The following is a 23,718-nucleotide window of genomic DNA, read 5'->3' as shown; positions in this document are numbered from 1 at the left end:
AATATCACTGTGAGAAACCCTGATACAAAAACTTACAGCAGAGAGGGAGGAGGAAACTGAAAGACAGGAGACAGTTACAACAGTTGTGGTTTTTAGGAAAATGTCCTCATTTATTTAAGCACCAAAGCCTGGTAGGATTAAAACAATTTCTTCAAATGTTGTGATTTAGTTAAAAAGTTGAAGGGACACAATTTTATTTTAATTTCCTCTAATTGTTTTATACCCGTACAAAGCAAACATTATTTGTTCTTCTCTAGTTTGCCTTATCGATGTCAATCCTGTATGACAACAGTTTTTAAATAAACACGCCTTTAAAATAGCTAGACAAATGTGTAAAAGATAGATTTAAAGCATTTGATTTTTTTCCTTCTGAACTGTATATGTTTTATATTAATATATTTAGTTAATTTCTTGAACCAACATGTTGAACCACCTTGTGCAATGTTTTAAAAAGGGGAACCGCATGGCTCAGTGGTAGAGCAGGACCAGCGTGTGATGAAGATGATTGATTTTTAGGCCTGGGCCTTTTACTGCATGTTTTTCCCTTCACACTGTGGCCTTACATATCCTGTCCAGATATGAATGAATATAGGTCACCAGTGACAAAAAACCCTAAAAAATGCAGAAAATCTGGTCCTCACAATGTAATCTGCAGATTGAGCTTTTGTTGATTTTAACCCTGCTATACATGAATGACAAAGATTTTCTCATGTGGATTATTTAAAATGTCTATGCATAACCTCTTGATGCCACAATAGCTTATATAAAACAGAAGAACTGTTGGCGGTTTCTTCCAAAAAGGTTTTGGTTGAGTTTGACTTTTCTTCAGGAAGTTCACATATTCCTCCCTGCACATATATAGATCCTCTCCAGGCTACTTTGTCCAAAGACATAGAAAACTGGTATAAGTATGGAATAAATTTCTGGCAAATAATTGATGGTCTGATGGTGCCTCCTCTGGAGGTCTACAGTATTTCAAGTGTTCTGGTACTGAATGGGTTTTTGAACAGGTCTGTTTATGTTTTGCTTCACTGTGGAGTCTAGCACAGTAATACACAGCAGCATCTTCCGGCTGCAGATTCTGTCCTTTCAGAGTCACTGTGTTAATGGAGGTCTCTGTGGAAATGCTGAACTTGATTCTGAGAGAATCTTTGTAATCTGTTGAAGATCCTTTTGCATCTCCAATCCACTCCAGTCCTTTCCCTGCAGGTTGTCTGATCCAAGATGTCCAGTAGCTGCTAACATCATAAGAGACCTGACAACTGATGGTCAGAGGTTGACCTGGCTGAAGAGTCACAGAGCTGGTGTCAGTGCTCACATTACATCTGCTGAAAGAGAATGACAAAGTCGAAAAATTAGAATTTTTTTGAATTATGGTTGACGAATCTCAAGATGAAGAAATCACCTGCAGCTTGCAACAGGACAGAGCAGGAAATGTTGGCTGATTCAACAGACATCCTCTGAACTCAGCTCTGAACTGAAGCCACTTTATAAGAGGTTGAAGGGAGGGCAGGTTAGCATGTGTAGGATCCACTCCCTATCACAGTTTCAATTAATCTAGTTGATGAACCACATGCATGCATATTTATTTTTTAAATTGCTTTATTGTTGACTAAAAATGTTTTTAAATTTAGCATGACTGCAGTGAGTGAGAGGTAAATAAGTTTTCCTAAATACACATTTCTTAGACTTTCTTTGCCAAATTCCATGAAACAAAAACCTTTGACGTCACAAGCAAATCATAAAGCATAACCCTTCTCTCCATCTTACAAATAATTAATATCCATCCATCCATTTTCTTCCGCTTATCCGGGGTCGGGTCGCGGGGGCAGCAGCTTCAGAAGGGAGGCCCAGACTTCCCTCTCCCCAGCCACTTCTTCCAGTTCCTCCAGGGGAATCCTAAGGCGTTCCTAGGCCAGCCGAGAGACATAGTCCCTCCAGCGTGTCCTGGGTCTTCCCAAGGCCTCCTCCCGGTGACGTGCCCAACTACCTCACAGGAGCGTCCAGGAGCATCCTGACCAGATGCCCGAGCCCTCAACTGGCTCCTCTCGATGTGGAGAGCCGCTCTACTCTGAGTCCCTCCGGATGACGAGCTTCTCACCCTATCTCTAAGAGAGCCCAGCCACCCTGCGGAGGAAACCCATTTCGGCCGCTTGTACCCGTGATCTCGTTCTTTCGGTCATGACCCAAAGCTCATGACCATAGATGAGGGTGGGAACGTAGATCGACCGGTAAATCGAGAGCTTCGCTTCTGAATAATTAATAGTCATGTGTAAAAGGAACCTTTAAAATTTGACACATTTTCTGCACGTGTTCCAAAATATTGGTTACAAAAATGCTGAAGGGGTCACAGTGAAAGAGCTCCTATATTTTCTAAACTGGAACATTTATCCACAATTATAAAATCTAAGGTTGTTTAAAAAACTGAATAAAGACACTCCAAATGGCTGATTTCTTCATTGCATGACAAAACTGTTTGATAGCCATATATTATTTAGTAATCATTAGATAAAGTGATAGAGATAGATATATATGCACATTTTTTATTACAGTCTTTAGTATTTTTTCCTGAACATCAGAGGTCTCAGCTCACTGGAGCAGGTGTTCAGTCACTGAGGGGTTTTTGTTCAGGTCTGCTGCTGATCTGTGTCACTGTGGATCTCTGGCACAGTAATACACAGCAGAGTCCTCCAGCTGCATATTCTCTCCATTCAGAGTCACTATGTCATTTGATTCATCCAAATTGACGCTGAACTTGTTGGTTAATGAATCTTTAATAATTGTGTCAATGCCAATCCACTCCAGTCCTTTTCCTGCAGGCTGTCTGATCCAGGCTGTTGCATATGTGCTAACAGAATAAGAGACCTGACAGCTGATCTGCAGTCGTTCACCAGGCAGCACAGACACAGAGGCTGGCTGTCTCAGAGTCTCAGACCAAACTTCTGGAAAAACAACATTTTGTGAGTTTCAAACCATGATTTGGTGATTCTCATGAATCTAGAAATTCTTACCTGATCCAGCTGTTAACAGCAGCAGCAGCATCAGAGTGACAGAGAACATGGTTGGTGCAGCTGAAACAATGAGGTCTGATCCCCTTTTACAGGGTTTCCAGCTGAACTCTTTACATCTGTATCACAAGCGAAACCACAGAATTTGCATAGAGTTACTACAGAGAAATAATTTTAATTTGTTTTGATTTGCAACAAGGTTTCAACAAGTCTGAAAGAGAAATATTAAATACATATTTGCATTTAAAGATACAAATATCTAAAAGGAATCAACTTTTATTTTATAACATCCTTTATTAATCATTTTATAAATACTGGACAACTTTCAGAATGTTTCTTGTTTTATGCTGTTTTTCCTTCAGAAGTAAAGGGAACAACATAAAATGTCTCACCTTTTGAATTTGTTACAATTTCTTTGTAATCTCTATATTTTTAAAGGCAAGATAAAAACAATAAGTTGGAGTCAGTTTAAATGCGACGCATTAAATGTTGATCTAGAACAATACACAAGTGCAAACTTTATATTATTTTTAATTTTGATAAATCTTCACAAAGTTGTCCATATTTTTCTGTGCTTTTTTATTCATTACAGATTTGCTCTTTCCAGCACTTTAATCTATGATCATGAATTGAATTTTAAAAAATTGAGTTTATTGCTAAACCCTTGCTACATATGCATGAGTCACAAATGATGATGTACATGGTAAAACTGCCCCAAAAAAATAATTATGGTGCATCTTTGCATTGATAAATGTCAAATTTAAAGCAAGTATTTTTAATTTTTTTGTCTTCTTTTTTCTCATCTCTTGTCTTCCCATTCATGGTAGAAAAGATTATATGAGTAGAGGTGGAGAAAAAAACGACTACAACTTTGAAATAAGATTGGGTTGTGGGGATCATGGATGCAGCAATGAATGAGTGAAATGTAGAAAATGAAAAAGTCATGAATGCGTTAGCATCTGTACTGTGATAAAACAGAACAGACGCATTATAGAGGAATCACATTGCTCTAAGACTTTTTGTGCAGCTGCTCCACTGTCTTCAGTCACTGTGCTGTCTTGCACAAAAGTAAACAGCAGAGTCCTCTGTAGTGAGACTGTTGATCTGCAGGAACTGAGTGCTGCTGGAAACATCCTGAGTGAAGCTGAAACGGCTCTGAAAGGAGCTGGAATAGGTAGCAACAACTGTCTCTGTGTTTAGAAATCCAATCCATTCTAAACCTTTAGCAGATTTCTGTCTTATCCAGTGCATGCTGTAATCCGTCATTGTGTAACCAGATGTGACACATGAAATCTTCACAGTGTCTCCTGGTCTTTTCACCTCAGAGGATTGAGGCTGCTGCAATTTGATCTCACTCCAAACACCTGTGGGAAGTAAAAACATTACTTTTGCACCCTGTTTAACAGCCAACGCTTTTTCAATGAAGCATTAAAACTTACCATGAATGGTAAAAACAAAAACTAAGCTCCAGGAAATTAACATGTCTTTGGTATTAAGATGTGACTTTTCCAAGTTATATTTGTAAAGTGGGCTTTATCTGAGTGTTTTTCCGTCAGATAAAATGCTAGTTATCTATAGTGCGATTGGTGTATTTATAAAGCAGAAACAGTTTGCATAGACGTCCCCCTACAGGTTTAAGTGGGGAACATCTGAAAAAAACTAACACCAAAATTCAAATTCATTGCATGTTTTGCCAACTTAGGGGGAGTGTGAAGTTTTTGGGAATACATTACCAGTTTGGTTTATAACAGTGTCATAAGAAAGCACAAACGATTATGCTCCCTGTGTTATAGCAGAAGTACTTTGATGGTTTAGGTTCTTGATTTCACTCTTCTTTCCTCTTTTATAATCTCGCTACTGAAACTCTGTAATATATTTTTATATTAAAGTTTTGCCTTCATACCTATTTCTACAAAACTCCCTAATTTATTGACATCAAGGGATCATCTTTGAAATGTGCTTTCACATGTATTTTTCTATCTATTCCTTAAAGATTAAATCTTTGTGGTGGCCTGTGATAATCTAGAGGCCTTTCACTGAATCCCCTCACCAAGTCAGTACTATAAAGAGGCAAACGACTAACCATAACATTCCTTGCTGAAAGTATGGATTTCTGATTTTTTTTTTTTCATTTTTGTTCTTTCTTTTTTGTTTGTTTGTTTTGTAGTAGTAAAAAGGTAATCTACATGCCATTTTCTCTCATAGAACTTGCAACCAAATTGGTGTCACTGTTTCTCAAATAGGGCTCCCTCTGGTGGATAAGTTGTAATTACAAGTATTCAGGCCCTGATAGGTTTTTACAGCTCTGTTGCTTGCTTTTATAACTGTGGGTGTCTGGCACAGTAATACACAGCAGAGTCTCCAGGCTGCATATTCTGTCCATTCAGAGTCACTGTGTTACTGGAAGTGTCTAAGTCGATACTGAACTTGTTCTCCAGTGAATTTTTGTAATATGAATATCTGGTGTATTTGCTCCCAATCCACTCCAGTCCTTTCCCTGCAGGTTGTCTGATCCAAGCTGTGTAGTAGCTGCTCACTGAATAAGAGACCTGACAGCTGACGGTCAGAGTCTGACCTGGCTGCACAGTTAAAGAGCCTGGCTGTGTCAGCTGCTCACACATCACATCTGTGGAGGGAAAGTATTAAATTAAACCAGTTAAACAAAATGAAATAAATTAGTTTGGCATTTATTTCAGACTCACAAAATCCAGCAGCCACCAGCAGTAGGAGAGTTAGAGCGAACATGTTGGTATGTGAAGGTACCAACATGAATAGTTTCTTTAACTGTGCATTGAACAGCAGAAGGTCAGGCTTTACAGTCGACTCACAGGAAGTTCACTTTGCATACAGACAAAACTAAAAGACTTTGAACAACAGAACTCAAACTTGATGAGGTTAGATTGGCTTTCAAGACACTGTGATGTCAGGAAGCCATAATTTCCTCAGTAGCTCAGCAAGTTTAGGGCAAAGTCTTTTAATCCTTTAAATTCAGAACCTTGTTTGTTCATTTAGGGTTTTTTAATACAGTATTTTGACAGTTTGGCAATTCATTTTTTCATGTAAGGGATAAAAATATAGAAATTCATATTTCATATAGAAATTTTTGATCATGGTGTGTGTTACGGTCACTGACCTCTAGGGGCTCTCTTTTTTGAGAGAGCTCTGTGTTTTTTGTTTCAGCTCTGCCTGATTGCTGCAGGTGAAGTGTGTTGGGGCTCGTCAGCCGCTATATATAAGCAGCAAGCTGGAGATGCCAGATCTCTCTCTCTCTCCTTTTGTTTGACCTGGGCCATGAGCTGTGACTCTGCTTGAGAGCTTTGTGTGTGTGGACCGACTTAAGTTTGCTGTGAGCAACTCTGTAACTTATCCAAGAAGGTGGAAGCTGGTAGGGGTTCTCTGCCATTTTGTTGTAACCTGTTTTTCTCCTGTTTTTGGTTAGTAAGGGAGTTCAAGTTCTGTATTTTCTTTTAGTTCTTAGAAAGTGGTTGTTTTATTCTGTAGTTAAAAGGGGGTGTTTTGTTTGTTGTTTTGGCCTTGGAGACCCTGAAGCTTAACGCTTTCCCTGTGTTTTCTTTTTCTCTCCTGTACTTGTTTAGCAGACTTGTATAATAAATTATATTTTTTGTTACTCATCAACTGTTCGGATTACTTTTTTGTTATGTTAAGCCCAGTGCCACAATTTACTTTAGGAATTCTAGGGTGGGTTGTAACATAAGTGGGGGCTCGTCCGGATTATTTTTGAACATGGCACAGTTAATTTGGAAGAATTTTGAGTAATCCTACTGTACAACAGTTGATGTTCTGTAGAAAAGATGATTTATATGAAATCGCTTCATACTTGGGTATCCATGTGTCTAAGTCTCTGCTCAAACGTGACTTAAATCTCTTGTCTTAGTAGCTTAGTTGAGAAAGGAGTACTCACAGTGGATGTGGACAAAGAAGAGACCACCTTTCCTGAAGTCCTGATCATTCTGAGGTTTGTGCTGAGGAGGAAGGAGGAAAGACGCCACCTGCTGCTACCAAGCCAGGGGGGATAAACCACCAGCCTCTCTCCCACGGTTTGAGCCCTTCTCTATTGAATCCTCAAATCCCAGTGTTGAGGCACGTTTGAAGGTACGTCTAGTTCGTCTAGAACTTGAAGCTAAGGAACGGGAACGGAAGGATGAATTTGAGTTCCAGCTTAAATGCAGACAAATTGAAGCTGAAACTGCATTAAAATGCGTCAACTGGAGCTACAGTCTCAGAAACCAACCCATGTTCTCACTACAGATTCTGGTAGAGATGAAGACAATGTCGGTATTTCACCAGATGAACCTTGCTCTCTTTAGCACCTTCTACATTTGACATTAGCAAAATATTGCCCTGGTTCCACCATTCCGAGAAACGGAGGTGGAAGCCTATTTTAATGTGTTTGAACGTATTGCTGTTGCCCTTCACTGGCCCACAGACGTTTGGTCCCTTTTGTTGCAGTGCAAACTGAGTGGTAAGGCACAGGAAGTATGTGCAGCACTCACAATAGAAGACAGTCTTGTGTATAACAAAGTTAAAGCTGCCATACTCCGGGCATATGAGCTGGTACCTGAGGCATACAGGCAGCGGTTCAGAGCCTTAAGAAAATCAACTGCACAAACATTTGTTGAATTTGCAAGAGAAAAAGGAATGCTATTTGACAGATGGTGCCAGGCAACTAAAGCTACTGACTTTAGTTTACTACGTGAGTTGGTATGTTGGAGGAGTTCAAAATCTGCCTTCTAGATCGTACAGTGTTGTACCTGAATGAGCAAAAAGCTACTACCTTACAAGAGGCTGCTGTTCTGGCTGAAGAATTTGCCCTTACTCACAAAAATGTTTTTGTGTGTAAATCTGACCAACCTTCTCGTGACAAGACATGGAAGATTTGCCACAATCTCAGGTTAAGAACGCCTCCAACTTCCAAATCGAGAGGCAATGCTTTATTGTCATAAAATGGGGCACATTGTTTCTGACTGTTTGGCCCTGAAACGTAAACAGCACCCCAACCACCAAAACCAGCTAAAGGGGTGGCCTAGTCAAAACCCTGAGATCCTCCCAGATCTCTCAAACCTGATGAACCTGATGACTGTTTTAAGCCCTTCATTTTGATGGTCTTGTCTCCCTAACAGGATTCCAGAGGATGAGAAACCAGTGAGGATACTGAGGGACACTGGCGGTTCCAGTCATTTATTCTGTCCAGCCTTCTGCCATTCAACGCTGGCACCTCCTGTAATGCAAGTACAATAGTACAAGGAATTGGAATGGTGTATGTACCGGCACCTCTACATCATGTTACCTAAAATCCAAGTTGGCCTCTGGATTCTTCAAAGTTGCGGTGAGAAACTCATTCCCTATTCAGGGAGTTGAATTTATAATGGGGAATGATCTTGCTGGAGACAAGGTACTTCCTATTCCTGAGGTGGTGATAATCCCAGTTGCATGATGGGTGAAGATGAGATGTTGAAGTCCCATCCTGATGTTTTGCTGTCAGTGCTCTTACCAGGTCCAAGCTCGCAAGCTGAAGGAAGTAAGCTTGGATGACTCTGTTCTTGGTTTTGCTTGATGGAGGACAAGTTGCCGGCAGAGGACTTTCAGAATCGGCGCCTTTCAAGGACAACTTCACCCAAAGACTGAGGCTTTTCTCCCGCTATCAATATCACGTGAGAGTTGAGCCAAGATCAAAAAGTGATGAAACGCTCACTAAATGTTTTGAAGGATGAGTGATTCAATAAATATGATAAAACCCATAAGTTTTATGTGAGAATGGATTACTTATGAGAAAATGGATCTCAAGGCCTGCTTTGCAACAGCAGGGTATTGAGGAAGATGGGGAGTAGTACAGCAAATGTCATTCCTCAAGGTTATCGGGAACAAATACTGCAGTTGGCACATGACCACTCATGGTCGGGTCACTTGGGAATCACTAAAACCCATGACCGTATTCTACAACATTTCTTTGGCCAGGCCTGAAGAAAGATGTTGCCAGGTTCTGTAGAACATGTAAAGTTTGCCAAATAGTGGTAAACCTAATCAGAAGTGCCACCTGTTCCCCTTAAGCCCATTCCTGCAGTTGGTGAGCCTTTTGAGCGTGTCCTGGTGGACTGTGTGGGTCCCTGCCCAGAACAAAGGCTGGTAACCAGTTTCTCTTGACTGTCATGTGTGCTGCCACTCTTTCCCTAAGCCATTCCACTAAGAAAAATCACAGCGCCTACCATAACAAAAGCCCTTTTGAAGTTTTTGCAACTTTGGTCTGCCTAAAGTTATACAAACTGACCAAGGCAGCAACTTCTGTCCAAAATTTCCAGCAGACACTACAGTCTTTGGCATTAAACACATTCCCCTAGTCCCTTACCATCCCCAGTCACAAGCGCTCTAGAACGATGGCATCAGACTATCAAGGCCATATGCGCAAATATTGTCATGAAACGGACAAAAGCTGGGATAAGGACTCCCTTCTGCTGTTTGCAGCCAGAGAGGCTAAACAGGAGTCTATAGGTTTAGCCCTGCCGAGCTGGTTTTGGGCATAGTGTCAGAGGACCACTGAAGTTCTGAAAGAACAACTCCTGTCTGTTGAGACGCAGCCGCAATCCAACGTTCTGAGTTTGTCGCACAGTGTCGGGAACGTCTATATCATGCTTGTTCGATAGCAAGAGAGTCTTTGTCGCTGCCCAAGGAAAATGAAACATCTATATGACAAAAAGACTGCACAGCGATCGTTTGAACCAGGTGACAAAGTGCTCATGTTGGTGCCCACAACTGGGCCGTCTCTTTCAGCCCAGTTTGCTGGCCCATATGTGTAAAAAGCAAAGTCAGTGACACAGACACATTGTTCATACTCCTGATAGAGGCGCCAAACGCGTCTGGTGTCAATAAATATGTTGAAGTTGTTTCATTCCAGAGAAAATGATTGCAAGGACACGTTGGTGAGAAACTCTAAAAACCTGCATCAATTACTCTGTGCTTGGAGATGTCCACCATGACGGTTTGAAAAAGTGTGAAGGCCACTGTGGTAGGTTTCAAACTCTATCATTCTTGAGTCCTTGGATGCATATCTGTCCTATCTTCCCAGGGTGAGAAGGAGGAGGTGAAAGGACTGATCCAGCTGTACAATGCGCTTTTGGAGAGTTGCCCTCTAAGACCTCAGTACAGAGCATGACATTGACGTGGGTGATGCATCCCCCATTAAGCAGCATCGTACCGCTGTCCCCCAGTCAAGAGGAAATGATGAAAAAGGAGGTCAGTATTTACTGGAAAATGGTTGGCTAAGCAAAGTCAATAGCTCCTGAGTTCTCCATGTCTTCTGACACCAAAGTCAGATGGTTCTCAACGCTTCTGTACAGACTTTCGAAGAGTAAATGCCGTTACAGTCCCTGATTCGCATCCATTGCCTCGTATGGAAGACTGCATAGACAGTATTGGTGCAGCCACCTATAACCAAATTAGATCTGCTCAAGGGTACTGGCAAGTTCCCCTGACTGCAGAGCTTCTGACATTTCAGCTTTTGTCACACCAGACTACTCTTACAATATACAGTGATGGCATTTGGAATGCGAAATGCACCAGCTACTTCCAGCGGCTGATGAACACTATTTTAGGAGACATTAAGAACTGTAATGTCTACCTGGATGACGTCGTAATCTATTCATCATTCTGGACTGATCATATTAACACCTTGAAAACTGTGTTTGCTCGTCTAGCTCAAGCCTCACTCACCTTGAACCTGGCAAAATGTGAGTTTGCCAAAGCAGTGGTGACCTACCTTGGAAAGGAAGCAGGCCATGGCCAGGTACGTCCAGTAAGTGCAAAGGTGAGGCTATCCTAAGCTACCCTGCGCCACGACCAGACGTGAGCTCCGGCGTTCTTGGTTAGTTGGCTATTATAGGTTTCTGCAGGAACTTCTCAATGGTGGTGGCTCCTCTGACAAATCTGTGTAGTCCAAAGGAACCCTTTGTGTGGACTACTGAATGTCAACATGCATTTGACTGTGCAAAGTCCTTTTATGCAGTGCTCCTGTATTGGCAGCTCCAGATTCAACAAGCCCTTCAAATTGGAAGTGATCCACGCCACTGGGGCGGAGCGGTGTTGCTCCAAGAGGACCAGATGAAATCAGTCATCCAGTTTCCTACTACTCAGCTAAGTTCAAATCTCATCAATTGAACTATTCCACAATCGAGAAAGAAACATTGGCCATGCTACTAGCTTGCAGCATTTGAAGTTTATGTGTGTTCAACCATCCTGTTATAGTCTATACGGACCACAACCCCTAGTCTTCCTGAATCGCAGTATAACCACAACCAGCGGTTAATGCGATGGGCTTTGTTGGCCCAAGAATAACCTGGACATCAGGCATAAGAAAGGGTCTGAAAACATAATTGCTGATGTACTTTCCAGGATGTAAGGCTGCTTATCTCAATGCATTACAGATGTAACTTAAAGAGATGTCTTCATTTCATGAAGATTTATGGGGAGGGTGTTACGGTCACTGACCTCTAGGGGCTCTCTTTTTTTGAGAGAGCTCTGTGTTTTTGTTTCAGCTCTGCCTGATTGCTGCAGGTGAATTGTTGGGGTCGTCAGCCGCTATATAAGCACAAGCTGGAGATGCAGATCTCTCTCTCTCTCTTTGTTTGACCTGGGCCATGAGCTGTGACTCTGCTGAAGCTTGGTGTGTGGACCGACTTAAGTTTGCTGTGAGCAACTCTGTAACTTATCCAAGAAGGTGGAAGCTGGTAGGGGTTCTCTGCCATTTTTGTTGTAACCTGTTTTCTCCTGTTTTTGGTTAGTAAGGGAGTTTAGGTTTTGTATTTTCTTTTAGTTCTCTTTAGAAAGTGGTTGTTTTATTTTATAGTTGTAAGGGGGTGTTTTGTTTATTATTTTGGCCTTGGAGACCCTGAAGCTTAAAGCTCCCCTGTGTTTTTTTTTCTCTCCTGTACTTGTTTTAGCAGACTTGTATAATAAATTATATTTTTGTTACTCATCAACTGTTCGGATTACTTTTTGTTTTATGTTAAAGCCCAGTGCCACAATTTACTTTAGGAATTCTAGGGTGGGTTGTAACAGTGTGAAGGATGAAATAATACCAAGCTCTGAATAAAAGGTAACACTGATTTATCATTTAAAAGACATTGTATCAAAAACTAAATTTGTGTTGCCGTCAGCATTTATAGTGACTGGATTTTTAAATGAGTCAAATCTTATCATTTGGACAGTAACTGTATTTTCTTTATTGAAACATTAGCACATTTTTTGGTCAAATCACTCATTTCAAACATGCTTAAGGTTCAAAGCCTAAGCAATCAGTACTTTTTATTGCTCATGTCAAAGGGATTTGTGCTTTAGTACAAAACATTTTATCGTATAGAAGCTTTGCATTCTGGTCTTCAATGAAAAATACATTCATTGGTGCATATATTAAACTTCGAAGTCAAATTGAATAATATATTTGCTTCTGTAGAAACACTTTTTTTCACAAAACATCAAGGAAATCAAACAGTTTCACCAGTAAACTGAAATTATGATACATTTGAACAAGATAAGAGTTACAGAGGTTTGTTAATATAGGTAATATTTCTGTGCAGAACATAGATGATGACTTGAGATGTAATCATGGTGACAAGTTAGAAGGAAGTAATAGCAGGAAGAATGAGAAGACATGAATGAAATGTCAGAGTTACTGGTCATGTTCTGACAGACCAAAGGTAGATCTGAGGCGGTACTCTGACGATGGCTATAAAAAACAGAAACTTTGCTTTGTATAGCGGATATTCTCCAAACTCCGAGATAAATTTGCAACAAAATAAGTAAAAATAATAATAATAAAAAATTAATTAAGAAAGAACCATTTTTCATTCTCATGGTTTTTTTTTTTCAAAGCCTGAGTTATGTAATGGACAAGGAGGTTAAAGAGTCACTTGTGGCTCTACAGCCGCAGGTTGCTGACCCCTGGTATAGCCATATGTGCATTCCTATATGCATATTTTTTGTCATTGAAAATTTATTGTCTTCTATTTTAGTTGTATTGTTCAAAGCAATAAATAAAAATAAAATACATAAACATAACCATAAAACTGCTACAAATTCTCAAATAAAGTGAAAAACTGTTGAGAGAACAGGAAATCACTAACCACAACATGAGTTATTGCTTGCTAATTTAAATTCTATCTTCTGTTCAGTGATGGGTTTTTATACAGCCTCTCTGCTCATATTAACCAGTGTCTCTCTGGCACAGTAATACACAGCAGACTCCTCTGGTTTCATAGTAGTCAGACTTAGATACACCGTGTTCTTATTGGTGTCTCTGGTGATTTCTATACGTCCTTGGACATTGCTGGCATAATCATTATATCCATTAGACCAATTAGCACCCATCCATTCAAGAGCTTTTCCTGCAGATTGTCGGATCCAGTGTGTTTGATAGCTGCTCAGATCATAAAAAACCTGGCAGCTGATGTCTGACCTGACTGCACAGTCAAAGAGGCTGGTTGTGTCAGCTGTTCACACTTCACACCTGTTTGTGACAACATCAAATTAAATAAACTGTAATATTGACAGGAGTGTGGTGTGATTGTATTGTGAGTGTCTCAATAAAACTTACATGACCCAGCAAACAGCAGAAGAAGTAAAGCTACAGAGAACATGTTGGTATAAAAGATGATTCAATGAAATCTTCTGGTCCTCTGTGACTGACAGGATGAGAGGAAGTACTTAAACTAGAATGTTGAATTTGCATGATGACAAGCCAACTAGTCACAAATGGCTCTTACTGTATTTCATAATCTCGCTGATCTACTTCATATGATGTTTTGAACAGGCTGAAGCTCTGAGTAGTGACATCTTGTGTTAAATTGTGGCAATCTCAGTTGGTATTTTACAAGCATAGTGTGAGGGTCCCCATGAAATCGACTGTTTCAAGAAAACCTAAACAGAACTGCAATACAAATCAATTCAATATAAAACTGTTTTTTAGAAATGTTCTGTTTAGTTGCCTCTGCATAGAAGGTTCTGTCTGAAAAAGTAAATCACAAACAGCAGACATTTTTTATAGTGCGATGAAAAGTTTATGACGAATTAGAGAACAACAATATGAAAAGTAAATATCTTGTTTTTTTAAGAGATGGTACAAACTATTCTCAACCATCAAAACAGTTTAGCAGAGTAAACATTAAAATAATAAAGCACATTAATGCAAACTGTGGGGACTTGGATATTGCATTTACACCTGAATTAGAATTAAAGGGTTAAATGTGTATTTGAATATTCTAAAAATAGTAACATGTGTCTTCCTTTTTATTGCTTTAAATTGATTTGTGTTAAATGAAATGATATGCCATGCTTTTGATACAACTGACAATTATTTATTTAGTTGTTCATTTATTTGGTTGTACATTTTCAGCAATTTGCATAAGCCTAAAAATATCTGCTTTTATAGAGTGAAATAAAAAAAAAAGCGTAATGATTACCAAGGACTTTTGACAGAGAATTTACAAGAATTCATTAGCGCTTTTACAGCGCCTCCTCTGGTGGTTTTTAATGTATGTGTTCAGGCTCTGAGAGGTTTTTGTACAGCTTTTCTGCTCATTTGTGTCACTGTGTCTCTCTGGCACAGTAATACACAGCAGACTCCTCTGGTTTGATGGCAGACAGTCTCAGATTCACAGTCTTCTTATTGGTGTCTCTGGTGATTGCTATACGTCCTTGGACATTGCTGGCATAATCATTACTTCCATCAGTCCAAATAATACCCATCCATTCAAGTGCTTTTCCTGCAGGTTGTCGGATCCAGCTTGTGTGATAGCTGCTCAGATCATAAGAAACCTGGCAGCTGATGGTCAAAGTCTGACCTGACTGCACAGTCAAAGTGGTTGGTTGTGTCAGCTGTTGACACCTCACACCTGTTAACGACAAAAAATTAAATAAACTGTAATATCAATCAATTGAATATTAATAAAATAAGTGTGGTGTAATTGTAATGCGAGTCTTACAGGATCCAGCAACCAGCAGCAGCAATAAAGCTAAAGAGAACATGTTGGTATGAAAGATGATCCAATGAAATCTTCTGTTCCTCTGTGACTGACAGGATGAGAGGAAGTACTTAAACTAAAATGCTTTATTTGCATAATGACAGGTCAACCAGTCACAAATGGCTCTTGCATTACTTCATAATCTTGCTGATCTACTTTATATGATGTTTGAACAGGATGCAGCTCTCTGAGCTATGCTAATTTTGTGTTTAGTGTTGGAGATTTTAGTTTTATTTCACAAGCAAAGAGTGAGGATCCCCATAAACTGGACTATTACAAATCATACAATTCGACACAAAAGTTTTTTGTTTTTTTTTCTGCTGAGCTGCTACTTCACAGAACGTTTTGAAACAGTAAATCACAAACATCAGTCTTTGGTTTCATGATGGTTTGGAAATCAAAATAAAACAAATGAAATTAAAACTTTTCCATAATATTTATCATGTACTTTGACAGAATGTGCAATGGAGACATTAGTGGTTTTACAGCGCCTCCTCTGGTACTCTTGTAATGTATGTGTGGCAACCTGGGGGTGGATTTTCTTTATTTTTAATTAAACCCAAGATATAAACTCTTACAGGTTATAATGACCAACAACGCCACCTGGAATAATTCCAGGAAAATGTAATGAAAGGACGCAAGTACGTTCTGCTGGAAAATGAGACAAGATTCAGGAAGTTCTACAACGTTTATTCGTCTTTATAATCTCTTTTTAAAATAATGATCTGAAATTGAATGGTTAAAACAGTGATTGCAGTTAACAAGATTTATCATAAAACGTCTAAATTGCAAAGGAAACTGAGGCTTACCAGTGGGAAGTAGTGAGGGAAAGGGGCAACATCCAGTGCAGAAAAAGGGAATCACCTAGACACTACAAAAACACGGCAAAGAAAGAAAGGTGCTCCAACAAAACACGCAAGACGAGACACCGCCACCAGGGGTCACCACCGCCACCACCGAAGCCTCAGTCCTTAAAAGAAAGACAAAAAAATGAAACAATACAAGTAAACAGTGGTACAATGGCGCTACAATGTTGCAGTTCATTCCTTCGATAGCGCCATCACTGCTCCCAGAAGCAGGGCAAGTTCAAGTTGGTCTTTTAGGCAAAACAATTTGGAGTTAGGCAAAACAATTTGGAGTTAGGCAAAACAATTTGGAGTTAGGCAAAACAATTTGGAGTTAGGCAAAACAGCAGCGAGCATCAATCCAGGTGCAATGCCGAAGAGTCATCAGGTGGCTAAAAAAATATAGCAAATTAATTCAACTGCTACAACAAAATTTATAACTTGCAGCAGCCGTTTACCTGTGACCTGATAAATGCCCAATAATCAGATCCTCAGTACCACCTAGATGCAGTGCAACTGTAATAAAAAACAGTATGTGAAGGTTTTGTTTACATGAAACAGGTGTTACTTAGCCACGCTAAGCTCTTACCTTCCTATCAGCAGAAATGAATGGACAGATCGACCCCGATATTAAAGGTGCAGCGAAGGAGGCTAAGCAGACAAACCAGTTGACATTAATAGCCATTCCTAAAGCTGACAAATGATAACACCCTTACCCAGAACGGCGCAAACAAAGGGAGCAACTTCAATTTGACGTCACGACGCAAGCAACCTCATGTCAGGTGAACGCTTGCTTATATGCAGCAGCTGAAATTACTCTTAAAGTGGCAGCGTACCATTTATGCTGCTACAGTCTACCCCCCCAACTTGCGTCGACGCCCCGACGACGACCTCTAAAAGTACTAGCACCAAGGTCTAAATACTACAGAAACAGCATTGCAATGAGAATCAGGAGAGTTTGCAGCCCCATGCGCTAATGCCATTGGTCTTGGGAGATGGTGGAGATTGGAATGTTGACCTGCTGTTGAGCGTGTAGTTCTCCTCGCCACCGTCGGAAGGCCCTGATCGTTACTTGAGCTGGCAACACTAGGAGTTTGAGATGCAGATGTTGAGGGAGCTTCATGATGGGATACCCCGGAGGACAGAGGAACAGTGTCATTTCTGACCATTTGTGGGTCGGTGGGCAAAGAAAGTGATGGCTGGTGGACATTTACCTCCAAAAACAAATCAGGATCAGTTTCATCCTCAGAGGATGAATCAGTCATTAGTGGCTCCCCATGAGGTGATGCTGGGACGTCACTGCAAACCACTGGTTTCAGTAGAGACCGATGGACCCTTTTAATTTTGTTCAATTCATCTTTAGGAGCAACAGTGTAAACTGCTCCAGTGTCACCCAACACTTTCAGGACCTTGTACACTTTGGAACGCCACAGATCCTGAATTTTGTGTCTTCCCTGGTGACTGGTGTTTCGAAGTAGAACAAGTTGGCCTTCATGCAGAGGTGAGTCTTGAACATGCTGGTCATTATTTCTCTTTCTCCTATCCGCAGCAGTCTTCAGCTTCTCCCTGGCTTCCTCAAAAGCCAGTTTCAGGCGCGTCTGATGCTCTGCAACCCACTTTTCAACACTGCCAGCACTTGGTTCTGATACATGGCCGAGCAGAAAATCTAAAGGAAGCCTAGGTTGTTGGCCAAACATCAGAAAGAAGGGACTTTCTCCAGTGCTCTGATGTGGTGTGGTGTTATAACAAAAGACAACTTGTGGCAAATAAGCAGTCCATGCCCTTTTGCTGGTGGTAGGAAGGGTACGCAACAGGTTATGAAGCGTACGATTAAACCTTTCACATTGTCCATTTCCAGCAGGGTGGTACGGTGTGGTCCTGGACTTCTTGATGCCATAACATTGACAGAGCTGCTGGATGAGGGAACTTTCAAATTACGCCCCTGATCCGAATGAACACGGGCTGGCACACCAAATTTTGAAAACCACTCCGTCACCAGGACATGGGCCACGGTAGAGGCACGTTGGTCTCTGGTTGGTATGGCTAGGGTGTACTTGCTAAAAACATCAGTTAAGATGAGCACATTCTCTCGGCCATCTTGAGAAGGCTCTAGGACTGTGAAATCCATGGCAAGGATCTCATTGGGCCGTGATGCTAGCAAATGGCTCATATATGTCCGTGCAGTAGGCAGGGTATCTTTTGCCACTTGGCACCGCTCGCATGACCTGCACCAATCAACAACATCAGAGGACATTTTTGGCCAGTAACATCTTGTCCTCAGAAGTGAGAGAGTCCTGTCCACACCTTGATGTCCATGATCTTGGTGCGCCCGAGTCAGGACCTCCTCCTTCAAGGCCGTGGGCAGCAACAACTGTAGCATCTCCTCAGCACCATCAGGGCGAAAGGTCTTGCGGTGGAGGACACCATCCTTCTCCACCAAACGATCCCACTGCCTCAGGAATGCCAACAGAGGCAACGGCAAGTCCCTTCGCTCTGTGCGGTCAGGTTGTTTCTCGCGAGCCCAGAAGCTCCAAAGTTCCTGCAAGACTGGGTCAGCATGTTGTAATACTTGCATATCCTTTGTGGTGCGTTCAGGAAGGACGGTGATGGCAGCTTGAGTAGCATCCTGTCTCTCCATCATCAGTTGCAGAGATTCAGGCAAACTGCTCCCTGGAGCGAGAGCACCAACCTGTTCTCCAGTAGATGGATGTTTTCTGGAAAGGGCATCTGCATTCCTGTTCGCACGCCCGGACCGGTACTGGATCTTAAAGTCAAAGGAGGCAAGTTGTGCAGCCCATCTGTGCTCACTGGCACCCAGCTTGGCAGTACTGAGATAACTGAGGGATCGTTGTCAGTGAATACAAGGCATTTATGGCCCAACAAGTATTCTCTGAATTTCTCAGTCATTGCCCATTTAAGGGCTAGAAATTCAAGTTTCATGGAGCTGTAGTTATCCATATTGCGTTCAGTCGGCCTTAATCCTCGGCTGGCATAGGCGATAGGACGCACCCCCCATCCTGTTGTTGGGAGAGGACAGCCCCCAGACCACCATGGCTCGCATCCACTTCTAGAATAAAAGGCAGAGAAAAGTCAGCGTAGGCCAACACAGGTGAGGTAGTCAGCCTTCTCTTCAGTTCCTCAAAGCTCTGTTGGTGTTCTGCAGTCCAGCCCTCAGTGATGTCCTGTCTTGGCCGCTTCTTTGCTCTTGGACCGCTTAGCTGTCCCACTAGTTGGTGAAGGGGCGCAGCCAACTTAGCAAAGCCTGCAACGAACCGTCGATAGTAACTGGCGAACCCAAGGAAGGACCTTAGCTCGGTGGATGTGGTGGGGCGCTGCCAGTTAACCACTGCCTCAATTTTAGATGGATCAGTTGCAACGCCTTTATTAGAAATGACATGGCCCAGGTATTTAACTTCTGGCTGAAGAAAGGAGCACTTTGTCAGCTTTGCCTTGAGACCCTCTTTCTTCAGGCGTCCAAGCACCATCCCCAAACGCTCCAAATGCTGTTCCACAGTAGAAGAAAACACAACTATGTCATCAAGATACAGAAGTAATGACTGATTCTGTTTGTCAGAGAAAATGCGCTGCATAAGTCTCTGAAACGTACTGGGCGCATTACAAAGGCCAAAGGGCATTCTATTCCACTCAAATAGACCAAATGGCGTGCAGAATGCCGTTTTATGACGATCGGCCTCTGTAACAGGTACCTGGTTGTAACCACTTGCCAGGTCCAATGTAGAGAACCAGCGAGCGCCGGTAAGTGCATCTAAAGACTCCTCGATGCGTGGTAATGGAAAGGCGTCTTTACGGGTTTTACTGTTAAGCTGCCGATAGTCCACACACATTCTCAGGCTCCCATCCTTCTTTTTGACCAACACAATGGGTGATGCATATGGGCTGCAGCTCTCTCTGATCACATTAGCACTAAGCAGCTGATTGATGTGATTTTTTACCGCTTCATAGTCTGATGGTGGTATACGCCTGTAACGCTGCTTTACGGGAGTCTCATCAATAAGGGGTATGTCATGACTAATTATATTTGTACACCCCAAGTCACCATCATTTTCTGCAAAGACAGATGAATAATCCCTAAGAAGGGTCCTCACCTGACCCTGATGTGTACTGGGCAGTTGGGAAAGGTCAATGGCCTCAATTTGGTCCTGCACAGAGACTACAACCTGAGAGGACACCTTAGCTGTATATGAGGGCTCTTCTGTAACACCAGCAGGCAGACTGATAACGTTAACATGCTGCAGAGTACCAATTACAGTACGTGGGTAAAGCACTATGTCTGTAGAGCCCACATTAACAACCGGTATGTAGGCTGTGCCTCGCCCCACACGGACAAGAGCAGGAGAGGCAAGCAAACCCCCAGGCAAACCTGACTCAGGAGGCTCAAATAGTGCAGCCTGTGACAGCTGATCAGTGCATGTAGCAGCCACTAGCTTCATAACCCCACCTGGAACTCTACATACTGCACGACCCCGCACTTTTACCTTCCCCACACAGTCTGATGAGTCCTGCAAACTTGCCTGATGGCACTTTTGCAATGCAGGCCAGATTTCATGTGGGGCTTGTGGGACGTTGTCCCGAGTGAACAACCCTGCACCGTGCTGCACAAAAAGCTCATGATAGCATTTTTGGATTACATTCATGCCCAAAACACCTGGTGTAGGAGGTACTTTGCCAGGGGGATCTTTTACAATTAAAACACCGCAGTTTGGGATATCTTTGCCGCAAAGTTCAACACTAAGCTCTATGTAGCCAAGGTAGGGGATATTTAGCCCATTTGCTGCCTTAAGCTGCAACCAGTGACAAGGGCGTAAACCATCAGGGCCCCCAGACTTAAAATGATCCTTAAAGAAACTTTCTGTAAGGGTTGACACCATGGAACCAGTGTCAATTAGACAGGGCACCCTAACACCTCCCAAACACACATCTAAATGAGGACACGATGCAACAAGCTCTGGTGTTTCCCTACCCTTACATGGTGCTGTGACTGAGCCAATAGTGACCCCACCCGAACTGCGGCTCAACAATTCAGTGGGAACTAGTTTTCCGAGACCGCAGAGCCATGAGGCAAGGAACTAGAGGGCTGTCGAGAGCCATGAGAGTGAAAACGTGAAGGGACACGTACACCGTCACATTCCCTGGCATAATGACCTGGCTGTTGGCACCGTCTACAGACTATAGGGGCATTACGAGGGGGACGACTTTGTTGGTGGGTTTGACCAAGAGAGGCAACGCTCTGAGTAAGTTTATTTAATTGCTCTTGTTGTCGTGCCAACATATCATGCAGTGCCCTCAATTCTGACCCCTGATCCCTTGGACTAATCTGAGCAGTGCTCTGGACAGCATACTGAAATCCAAGTGATGGGACTGAAAGACTCCGGGCCCTACTACCGCCAGATGAGCCCTCCCGTTCCCACCTAATAGCTTCAGCCCTGACATCAAGCAGAGTAGCTGCAGGCTTCTCCCGTACAAACTGTTTCAATGCACGCCGCAGTGGACCATCTAGAACATGCTCCACAAACTGATCCCTCAACAATACATCAGCATTAACCATGTTAGTGGGTGCGGAGGCGTTAACCTTCTCCATTAATCCCATTAGTGCAAGTGAAAATTCTTGAAGAGTTTCATCTTCCTGCTGCTTTCTAGAAAAGAAAGCCTCTTGCAACGAGACATAGGAATCAGTACAACCATATACCTCTTTTAACACTCTAATAATGCAAGCTGGATCAGTCCGTTCAGCACTAGAGCGGTATCTGAGCTCCTCTCGCGCCTCACCCTCCAAGTGATCATACAAATAAAAAGCCTGATCAACTGGTGATAAGTGACGTGCCCTCATACAGACCTCAGCCTCCTCCAACCATTCATTTAACCCTATACCGGATCTTCCCCTGAACATCGGACATTTCCTGTCACGAGGCACAAACACCAACCTCTCTGACACAAGGGGACCTGAGGCGGGCAAAGCACTCTGAGATGTGCTTGAAGTAGAAGTGGCAGTAGAAGTACCTGGGGCAGAGAGTGACTGTTCCTGACGCAGTCGTTCGTTGTCTGCTTTCAATCGGACAATCAAGTCCCGCATTTCTTGGATCTCCTCCTCCATAATCTGGATCCTTTACTAGATGGGCTCACTGCTGTTTTGCCTGTACACACAACACAATTCTCCTCCAAAGCAAACAAAACACAAGACCACTACACATACAGAAAAACAAAAAAAAACTAAGGAATCAAGTCTCCTTTTACACAGCAATAATCCTGCCAACAACGCCAATTTGTGGCAACCTGGGGGGTGGATTTTCTTTATTTTTAATTATGAACCCAAGATATAAACTCTTACAGGTTATAATGACCAACAACGCCACCTGGAATAATTCCAGGAAAATGTAATGAAAGGACGCAAGTACGTTCTGCTGGAAAATGAGACAAGATTCAGGAAGTTCTACAACGTTTATTCGTCTTTATAATCTCTTTTTAAAATAATGATCTGAAATTGAATGGTTAAAACAGTGATTGCAGTTAACAAGATTTATCATAAAACGTCTAAATTGCAAAGGAAACTGAGGCTTACCAGTGGGGAAGTAGTGAGGGAAAGGGGCAACATCCAGTGCAGAAAAAGGGAATCACCTAGACACTACAAAAACACGGCAAAGAAAGAAAAGGTGCTCCAACAAAACACGCAAGACGAGACACCGCCACCAGGGGTCACCACCGCCACCACCGAAGCCTCAGTCCTTAAAAGAAAGACAAAAAAATGAAACAATACAAGTAAAACAGTGGTACAATGGCGCTACAATGTTGCAGTTCATTCCTTCGATAGCGCCATCACTGCTCCCAGAAGCAGGGCAAGTTCAAGTTGGTCTTTTTAAAACAATTTGGAGTTAGGCAAAACAATTTGGAGTTAGGCAAAACAATTTGGAGTTAGGCAAAACAATTTGGAGTTAGGCAAAACAGCAGCGAGCATCAATCCAGGTGCAATGCCGAAGAGTCATCAGGTGGCTAAAAAAATATAGCAAATTAATTCAACTGCTACAACAAAATTTATAACTTGCAGCAGCCGTTTACCTGTGACCTGATAAATGCCCAATAATCAGATCCTCAGTACCACCTAGATGCAGTGCAACTGTAATAAAAAACAGTATGTGAAGGTTTTGTTTACATGAAACAGGTGTTACTTAGCCACGCTAAGCTCTTACCTTCCTATCAGCAGAAATGAATGGACAGATCGACCCCGATATTAAAGGTGCAGCGAAGGAGGCTAAGCAGACAAACCAGTTGACATTAATAGCCATTCCTAAAGCTGACAAATGATAACACCCACGCTTACCCAGAACGGCGCAAACAAAGGGAGCAACTTCAATTTGACGTCACGACGCAAGCAACCTCATGTCAGGTGAACGCTTGCTTATATGCAGCAGCTGAAATTACTCTTAAAGTGGCAGCGTACCATTTATGCTGCTACACATGTGTTCAGGTCCTGAGAGGTTTTTGTACAGCTCTTCTGCTTGTTTATGTCACTGTGTCTCGTCTGGCACAGTAATACACAGCAGAATCTTCAGGCTCCATATTCTGTCCATTCAGAGTCGCTGTTTTACTGGACGCTTGTACTGTAATAGTGAACTTGTTCTTTAAAGAATCTTTGCGAGCTCCTGTGCATCCAGTGCACATGTAACCAATCCACTCCAGACCTTTTCCTGCAGGTTGTCTGATCCAGTGTGTCTCATAGCTGCCCACAGAATAAGAGACCTGACAGCTGATGGTCAGAGTCTGACCTGGCTGCACAGTCAAAGAGGCTGGTTGTGTCAGCTGTTCACACTTCACATCTGTAGA

At 42.2% G+C, this 23,718-nt stretch overlaps 2 long non-coding RNA genes across 4 annotated transcripts; both read right to left on the bottom strand.

Annotated features, from left to right (window-relative positions):
* Positions 1–15,643: 15,643 nt before the first annotated feature.
* Positions 15,644–23,343, bottom strand: LOC145552518 (uncharacterized). 3 transcript variants are annotated; one of them, XR_014088590.1, is made up of 4 exons: positions 23,216–23,343; positions 23,085–23,146; positions 21,901–23,011; positions 15,644–16,007 (listed from the first exon to the last, which is right to left on the bottom strand). It is a non-coding gene; the product is annotated as an uncharacterized LOC145552518 (long non-coding RNA). The 3 variants fall into 3 exon arrangements; XR_014088591.1 differs by lacking the exon at positions 15,644–16,007 and having other exon boundaries at positions 21,605–22,887; positions 22,954–23,011; XR_014088589.1 differs by lacking the exon at positions 15,644–16,007 and having other exon boundaries at positions 21,605–23,011.
* LOC145552519 (uncharacterized) lies at positions 16,080–17,793 on the bottom strand. Its single transcript, XR_014088592.1, has 3 exons — positions 16,599–17,793; positions 16,472–16,533; positions 16,080–16,398 (listed from the first exon to the last, which is right to left on the bottom strand). It is a non-coding gene; the product is annotated as an uncharacterized LOC145552519 (long non-coding RNA).
* Positions 23,344–23,718: the final 375 nt, after the last annotated feature.

The sequence above is a fragment of the Poecilia reticulata genome, chromosome 8 (genome assembly GCF_904066995.2).
Source record: "Poecilia reticulata chromosome 8, P_reticulata-male-v2, whole genome shotgun sequence".
Taxonomy (NCBI): Eukaryota; Metazoa; Chordata; class Actinopteri; order Cyprinodontiformes; family Poeciliidae; genus Poecilia; species Poecilia reticulata.
Note: the sequence above shows the minus strand (reverse complement) of the source record. Positions and strands in the feature narration are given on the sequence as shown.